We start from the raw sequence: 7637 nt of genomic DNA on the forward strand, positions 1-7637 counted from the left end.
CCAAGATCACACCATTGCACTCCAGCCTAGGCAACAAGAGTGAAACTCCATCTCAAATAAAAAGAAAAGTTAACCAACCTAAACCATGAAGGAGCTATAACATAAAAATATATTAAAAATTAAAGTGACTAGCTGGGAGTGGCGGCTCATGCCTTTAATCTCAGCACTTTGGGAGGCCGAGGCAGGCAGATCACCTGAGGTCAGGAGTTCAAGACCAGCCTGACCAACATGGAGAAACCCCGTCACTACTAAAAAAACACACACACACAAAAAAAATAGCTGGGCATGGTGGCACATGCCTGTAATCCCAGCTACTTGAGAGGCTGAGGCAGGAGAATTGCTTGAACCTGGGAGGCGGAGGTTGCAGTAAGCTGAGATTGCACCATTGTACTCCAGCCTGGACAATAAAGGTGAAACTCCATCTCAAAAAATAAAAAATTGAAGTAATCAAAGTCTAAATCGTTTTATAATTAAATTACTAAAAACTATCAAAAGGTCGGTCTTCCCAAAAATGAAAAAGAAGGATATATCTGACTCAGAATGCCAACAAACATTGTAAAAACTAATGAAAATAAAAAACTGAGAACAATCCTATTGAATATAATCAGAATGCCAGGATGTCAGTATTAGAAATTTGTTAATGTTACATAACAAGTCAAACAGTCAAAATAGCATCACTTCAAACTTCACAGGGGGAGAGGGGAAAGAAGGCAGAACTAAATAAAAAGACTACAAAACCAGAAAGATGAAACAGGGTGATTAAGGAGAGAACACTCTAAGGTGAATCTTATTGTTCATGGACAAAAAGAAAGAATATCTTTAGAATTTATTAAGTAGTTGTTTTTAGGCTGGGCACAGTGGCTCACGCCTGTAATCCCAGCACTTTGGGAAGCCGAAGCAGGCGGATCACGAGGTCAGAGGATCGACACCATCCTGGCTAACACAGTGAAACCCCATCTCTACTAAAAAAATACAAAAAAATTAGCCGGGCATGGGGGCAGGCAATTGTAATCCCAGGAGAGGCTGAGGCAGGAAAATGGCGTGAACCCGGGAGGCGGAGCTTGCAGTGAACCAAGATCACATCACTGCACTCCAGTCTGGGCGACAGAGAGAGACTCCGTCTCAAAAAAAAAAAAAAAAGAATTTATTAAGTAGTTGTTTTTAAATGTGATAGAAAACATTAAAGTAGAAAGAAGGGATGAGAAAATGTGATCAATCCAACAGCAGGCAGAAAAGGAGTGAAAACAAATGGTACACAGAAAATAACATAAAAAGGTAAATAGAAATATGAATTTTCACAGTAAACATAAATGGCTTAAACTGTCATAATGATAAAAAATTAATTCACTTGGATAACATGAGAACTTCAGATTATATAAAGCAAACATTTGCAGAACAAAGAGAAATTGATAACTAATCATTAGAGAGACATTAACATCCCACTCTCAGAAACTGATAGATGAAACATTATAGTTTGAAGCATTTTAAACAAGTATTTGGACAACACATTGAGCAAGCATCACTAGATTACTCTATCAATCTTCCTTTATGTCTGTGTTCAAACACAGTGGATACAGAAATAAATAAAACAAAATCCTTCCCTTCACAAAACTACATTCTAGTGAGAACGGACAACAGTAAACAAGTATTACACATACAACATCCAAGAAAAGAAAGCAAAGAAAAAGGGACTATTTTAAATAACAGATTTATAAAATAAATGTTTTAAAATACAATTTTATTTCAGGAGCCACTTCAGCACAGACCTGAAGATGAAGCAAACCATACAGATATCTGGGAGAACAGCATTGCAGCAGAAGGAACAGCAAATGCAAAATTCTTGAGATGAGAGCAAGTGAAGGGGGTTAGAGGGACAAGAAGGACATCCAGTGCCTGGAGCAGAGTCAGCGGTAGGAGGTAATAAGGCTTGAGGTCTAAGAATTTTTTTTTAATAGGATCACTTTTTGTTTAGAAACCTGTAGACCAATACAAGAATTAGGGACAGAGAGACTAGAAATCCTTGAAAGAATCCTAACATGGCTGCTTCAACGACGACAGAGAATGAGAAATTAATTCATATGCTATTATGGAGGTCGAGTTTACTTTTCATCTTTCCTTTGTGATTTTTCATAAACATAAACATCCATTTTTAAAGAAACTGAAAATCATATGGTTTAGCTGACTTTTTAACTTAATCTCTCAGACCAATGTTTTGCTCTATTGTGAGTTTTTTTCTCCACTATCTTGACCATCACTGTCTATGCTATTGTTTGTTTGTTTGTTTGTTTTGCACAACTGGCTTTATTTCAAGCTTGTTCTGTCTAGTTTATAATCTCTATCAACAGATCAGTTATCTGCATTGCTCTACCTACTCCTTAAAAAAGAATTTTGATTTTAATTTTTGCTTTTAAAACTTTTCTTCTGATTTCTTCTATTCTTGGTTTTGGCACTAGGAAGACATGCTTTTTACGTTGATCAATTCATCGAAATTCCTTTCCTTCTGGGCAATGAACCAACTTATTGACATCATGTCATTTTCAAATTTATTTTATTTCATTGGTGTCCTTCTTATTACTACTCATTGGCTTATGGCATGTGAGTTTTCTGACTAATCAAACACTATATTCTGAATGCAAAGATAATGGTCATACTCTTCAAAACCCTATCAGTTGCCAACTTCCATATGTAAACAGCAAAATAGATACATGTTTTATATTTCCATATTGAGTCAGTTATTTCCAGTTTCAGTGTTTAATGAAAGTTTGATGTCTAATTACAAATGACAACATGAAGATTCTTTTTTTTTTTTTGAGACAGAGTCTCGCTCTGTCACCCAGGCTGGAGTGCAGTGGCGCCATCTCAGCTCACTGCAAGCTCCGCCTCCTGGGTTCACGCCATTCTCCTGCCTCAGCCTCCCGAGTAGCTGGGACTACAGGCGCCCGCCACCTCGCCCGGCTAGTTTTTTGTATTTTTCAGTAGAGACGGGGTTTCACCGTGTTAGCCAGGATGGTCTTGATCTCCTGACCTCGTGATCCGCCCGTCTCGGCCTCCCAAAGTGCTGGGATTACAGGCTTGAGCCACCGTGCCCGGCCGAAGATTCTTTATTTTAATCCTTCTTTGGGTTTTCTTCCTTCCCCTCTTTTTCCTGTCTCTTAACCCTTTCATTTCAGTGTTCTTCACTTCACTTTATTACTAAGAAAGGTGAAGTAAAAGACTACAACTAACTTTATTTGAGAAAACTTTCTACCAAAACTTAATGTTCCACAGTAATCTCAGAATCTGAAACCAACTTGAGTACCTAAAGTAATATAGGAGACTTCTAATAAAGCCACACGGGAGTAAGACAAGTCAAAATTACCCTCTAGCCCAAACAACTAGGAAACCAGACAAACATAAAAAAAACAACCATTATCAGACACTGGACAACAGGTAGGGCAAAGGGAACAAAGGGAAAGAAACACAGTGACCCCTACCACGGCACAGGCTTTCTGCCTGGAGTTAATTTAGAAACTACCACACAGAGAGATGAACCCAAAATGAGAACTGAAATGAGAAGACAAAAATCATAGGTTCAGGGGGCTCAAGAAGACTAGAATTTGTGGGGCAGAGTACCCAAGAGAAGAGAGGTATTCAGAGAAAGAGCTCCAGAAATCTGCACAGGGATAGCCTTGAGTTTCAAATGAATACCAGTCTGCACACATGTGATGTGAAATCCCAGAAGACTGAACAAGAACAACTTCCAGGGAGAGAACAATTACAGAAGAACAATTTCCAGAGCTCACAGAAAGCTGCGAATCAACTGTATTGTCACTAGCCAACTGTGTTGTCTCTAGCCAGAGTGGCGAGACCTCAATGACTATTTAACACATTCAGCAGAGACCAGAGTGAGACACACCTTTAGCAGCAGGGCTAAATGAGCCATAGAACAAATGCTATTCTAGACCATCCCTAAAAGAACTGACAAATAAGTCTCAACTTATCCTGAGAGTGACTCTGTATGAAAAAATAAATAAGTCTCAACTGAACAATAATGATTCACAACTACTGGGCATAATCCAATAATCCAGCTATTATAAGCATGCCTCATATGCACAAGAATGTACAGAAAACATGAATATGAGGAGAGAAATAGAAGATATTAAAACTAACATGGAACTCAAAGGTAATTATCAAAAAGATAACATCAAATGGAAATTTCACATTGAAAAGTTAACATGTGATTAGAAATGACAAAAGAAGATCACTATCCCTAAAGACATAACACACAAAAAAAATCTATTCAAAATTAAGAACAGTATGAAAAATGACAACACAGCTACAGTGCCCTGTGGAATAACAGTATCCTACCTAATATGTGTGAGGTTGGGGTTAAAGGGATGGGGACAAAAAAACTGTTTAGTGAAATAATTAGCTGTAAATTTTAAAAGCTGTATGATTATAAACCCACAGATCCAAGCACAACAAAATCCGAGACAGACAGACACACGCGCGCGCGCGCGCGCGCACGTACCAGTAAGGTACTTTATAGTCAAATTGCTGAAAAAGATTAATAAACAGAAAATAATAAAAGCAGCCACTTCCAAAGAAAATACACATTGCTTAAAGAGGGACTAAAGTAAGAATGACTGCAGGTTTCTCGCCTGAAACTATGTAAGCTAGAAGGCAGTAAAAAACATATTTAAAGCACTAACGGGAAAATTAAAGGAAAATCCCCTATAAACACTGAACAAAACATGCAGCAATAAAAAGGATCCTTCAAAAACAATAGGAGGCTGGGTGCAGTGGCTCATGCCTGTAATCCCAGCACTTTGGGAAGCCAAGGCAGGCAGATCACCTGAGGTCAAGAGTTCGAGACCAGCCTGGCCAAGATGGTGAAACCCTGTCTCTACTGAAAATACAAAAATCAGCCAGGAATGGTAGCAGGCACCTGTAATCCCAGCTATTCGGTAGGCTGAGGCAGGAGAATTGCTCAAACCAGGGAGGTGGAAGTTGCAGTGAGCAGAGATCACACCACTGCATTCTAGCCTGGGCAGCAGAGCGAGACTGCCTCAAAAAAACAAACAAACAATGTTCATAGCAGCATTATTCACAACAAATAAAACATAATTAACAGTTAAGTAAAATCTGATACCACAATGGTGGTATGTCTATGGTGGAATACTATGCAGCCTTAAAAAGAAAGGAATTTCTGACATATGCGATACAACAACATAAATGAACCTTGACAAACTCCTAAATGACTTAAACCAGTCACACACACACAAAAAAAATAGTGGATTCCACTTACATAAGGTACTAAGAGTAGTTAAAATCTGAGACAGAAAGCAGAATGGTGGTTGCCAGAGGCTGAGAGAGGGGAGAAACTGGGAGTTACTATTTAATGGCCATAAAGTGTAAGTTTTACAAGATTTTAAAAAAGCTATGAAAATGGATAGTGGTGATGGTCACATACATTATAAATGTATCTAATATCACTAAAATGTACACTTAAAAATAGTTAAGGGGTTGGGTGGCCACAGACGGCCGGGCGGGATGTAACCAGCCTCTGAGCTGCGGCCCTCCACCGCCGCCCATAAGCTACCAGGAGGAGCTTTACGACTTCCCGGCCTGCGGGGCCGGGCGCACCAAGGGCCAGACGCGGTGCGTGCCAACCAGCAGGCGCCTGGCAGGTAAGATCTCAAGGTCGCGCAGAAGCTCCTCAAAGGCCAGCGCCAGCTGCAGCCACAGTCGCGCACTCGCCTCACCTGAGCCTGGGCTCTCACTCTAGGGGAATCCACAGGTCTTTCTTGAAGAAATCTGTAGTCAGAACTTTGTGCTGCATTTTTATCTAGGGAAGGAACAGGAAGAGAACAGTGTGGTCTCCTAGAAATCTAGCATTGGAGAAACGAGGAAAATTCTTCCAAGGATGGTCTCCCACTCAGAGCTGAGGAAGCTTTTCTACTCAGCAGATGCAGTGTGTTTTGATGTTGACAGCACGGTCATCAGAGAAGAAGGATTCTATGTACGAAGCAGCTGCCAACTATTCCATGTTTCCCAGCTGGAGGAGCCCTGCCCTGCACCTTCGCAGCAGCCCTGAAGCAGACACTCCAGGGAGCACCTACCTGGGGCACCCCCAGCTGGCACAACACACAAAGTGAGACAGGGTCTCGCCTTATTTCGCAGGCTGGTCTGGAACTCCTGAGCTCAAACCATCTACCCGTCTCGGCCTCCCAAAGTGCTGGGATTACAGATGTGAGCCACCTTACCCAGAGAGGCCAACCTGGATTAGGAAAGTTGACATTAATCAACTCTTTACTCCTCACAGATTTGTATTCTCCAGAGTATCCAGGTCCTTCTCATATAATTAAAAAGAATGTACAGGTGGACAATCCAAAGCTTTAATCAAACAACGTGGCGTTCAGGTGCTGCTGCTCACAATAGTTGATACCCCAGGATTTGGAGACGCACTGGATAATAGTAATTGCTGGCAGCTTGTTATCGATTACATTGATAGTAAATGCAGAATCGTGAAGGAACAGACGTCAGACGCCTGATAGCAAGGTGCAGTGTTGTTAATACTTAATTGCTCCTTCAGGACATGGACTTAAACCATTGGATATTGAGCTTATGAAGCGTATGCATGAAAAAGTGATTATCATCCCACTTATTGCCAAAGCAGACACACTCACACCAGAAGAATGCCAACAGTTTAAAAAACAGATAATGAAAGAAATCCAAAAACATAAAATTAAAATATATGAACTTCCAGAAACAGATGATGATGAAGAAAATAAACTTGTTAAAAAGGTAAAGGACCGTTTGCCTCTTGCTGTGGTAGGTAGTAACACTATCACTGAAGTTAATGGCAAAAGGGTCAGAGGAAGGTAGTATCCTTGGGGTGTTGCTGAAGTTGAAAATGGTGAATATTGTGATTTTACAATTCTAAGAAATATGTTGATAAGAACACACACGCAGAACTTGAAAGATGTTACTAATAATGTCCACTATGAGAGGTACCGAAGCAGAAAACTGGCAGCTGTGACTTATAATGGAGTTAATAACAACAAGAATAAAGGGCAGCTGACTAAGAGCCCTCTGGCACAAATGGAAGAAAGAAGGTCTAAAATGAAGAAGATAGAGATGGAGCTAAAATGAAGAAGATAGAGATGGAGATGGAGCAGGTGTTTGAGATGAAGGTCAAATAAAAAGTTCAAAAACTAAAGGACTCTGAAGCTGAGCTCCAGCAGCGCCATGAGCAAATGAAAAAGAATTTGGAAGCACAACACAAAGAATTAGAGGAAAAATGTCGTCAGTTTGAGGATGAGAAAGCAAACTGGGAAGCTCAACAACGTATTTCAGAACAACAGAACTCTTTGAGAACCTTGGAAAAGAACAATAAGAAAGGGAAGATCTTTTAAACTATTGACCACGAGTTACGTATTAGTTGCCAATATGCCAGCTTGGACATCAGTGTTTGTTGGATCCGTTTGACCAATATGCACCAGTTTTATCCATAATGATGGATTTAACAGCATGACAAACATTATTTTTTTGTTGTTCTTGATGGAGATTAAGATGCCTTGAATTGTCTAGGGTGTTGTGTACTTAGAAAGTAACAGCTCTAAGTACCTTTCCTACATTTTCTTTTTCTTTTTTTT

The 7637-nt window shown here is 40.0% G+C and overlaps 1 pseudogene; it reads left to right on the forward strand.

The window, feature by feature from the left end:
• The first annotated feature begins 5948 nt into the window (after nt 1–5948).
• LOC112621743 lies at nt 5949–7397 on the forward strand (annotated as a pseudogene).
• The last annotated feature ends 240 nt before the right edge of the window (nt 7398–7637 follow it).

This window comes from Theropithecus gelada, chromosome 3, assembly GCF_003255815.1.
Source record: "Theropithecus gelada isolate Dixy chromosome 3, Tgel_1.0, whole genome shotgun sequence".
In the NCBI taxonomy this organism is placed as follows: Eukaryota; Metazoa; Chordata; class Mammalia; order Primates; family Cercopithecidae; genus Theropithecus; species Theropithecus gelada.